Source organism: Haematobia irritans, chromosome 2, assembly GCF_050003625.1.
Source record: "Haematobia irritans isolate KBUSLIRL chromosome 2, ASM5000362v1, whole genome shotgun sequence".
Taxonomy (NCBI): domain Eukaryota; kingdom Metazoa; phylum Arthropoda; class Insecta; order Diptera; family Muscidae; genus Haematobia; species Haematobia irritans.
This window is the reverse complement of record NC_134398.1, coordinates 92,986,308-92,987,573: the sequence shown is the minus strand read 5'-3', so window position 1 is coordinate 92,987,573 and position 1,266 is coordinate 92,986,308. Positions and strand designations below refer to the sequence as shown.

The following is a 1,266-nucleotide window of genomic DNA, read 5'->3' as shown; positions in this document are numbered from 1 at the left end:
GCATCGTATTTTAGTTCATTATTACTATGCTTTGGGAAGAATATAGTTAAACTCATTCAAAATATTCCTGCTATCCGGAAAAATTAACGATTTTTTGGGAAACCTGTATTAGGAAATTGGTTTGAAATAAACTGTTTGTCGGTATAATTTTCAAAAAAGTAGAGAAATTGAGGAATCAAAGGTACAACAAGCCTGTATACAACTAAGAAATTTTTCGTACAAAACAAGTCAATTTTCTATAACCACCAGTATTTTATTTCAAAAAATTATTATCATATTACACAAAACTATGGCTTATGATATACAATAAAGGAAATATTTTTATTAGTACGTTGGATGCAGTTACTTGTCGGTAGTTAGTAATTGCTTCTTCAAAAGAGTAATATTCTATGTTATTAGGACTAAACTAATTAATTTAAATTTCCATGCTTTCTATCCAGATGAAAGATATATTGAATTGTCCAATTTCATCGATTTTGGCTAACTTTTGTTGGGCGGATTTGTCTTATAAGCATCTGAAATTGCAAAGTTATACAAAATATAAGAAAAATATTATCAAATTCTATCGTTCATATTGATTTTTAACTTACGGTTTTCAAGAGTGTTTCCTAGAGCCAATAAGGATATCAGCTTAATTAGCATTAAACAGTAAGAATATTCAAAAAAATACCATTACAAGACCTGTTTACCTGCAAGTGAAAATAATAATTTTTAATAAATTTAAATTTTAGTTTTATTAAAAACGGACAAAATACCGTTTATAGAAAACTTACCACATTGAAAAATCCATCCAGTTGGTACATTATTGAAATCATATCCATGGACTAATGGGACGTTTTTGAAATTATTCTCAGACATAATTTCCAATTGTCAGTATAGCATTTAGTATTTAAGGTGGATATTAAGTTCGAGTTTAGAGGCTAAAATCGCAATTTTCATGATACGTTTTCTTTAATAATCCATTATAAAAAAATAATCTGTATAAAAAACTTGGTTTGGGCTATTCTCCATCAAGTTATATTTAAATTTGTATCGGAAGACGTACAATTTTACACTTTTCTTAGTAATTTATTTTTATTTTTAGCGTTTAAACTCTAACTTAGTACTCACCTGTAGGAATTGATGTAACATAAAAAATATAGATTCAAAAACATGGTTGCATCTCCAACCTGTGATCCAGATGTAGAATAAATATAGATCATCCTATTACCACTCATGTTGTATATTTTTTATGTAAATCAATTAAAAATCCGCACTAATTTTAAA

General features: G+C 27.3%; 1 long non-coding RNA gene across 1 annotated transcript; it reads right to left on the bottom strand.

The window, feature by feature from the left end:
- Positions 1-232: 232 nt before the first annotated feature.
- Positions 233-854, bottom strand: LOC142223309 (uncharacterized). The gene is made up of 3 exons (XR_012718672.1): positions 774-854; positions 591-689; positions 233-515 (listed from the first exon to the last, which is right to left on the bottom strand). It is a non-coding gene; the product is annotated as an uncharacterized LOC142223309 (long non-coding RNA).
- Positions 855-1,266: the final 412 nt, after the last annotated feature.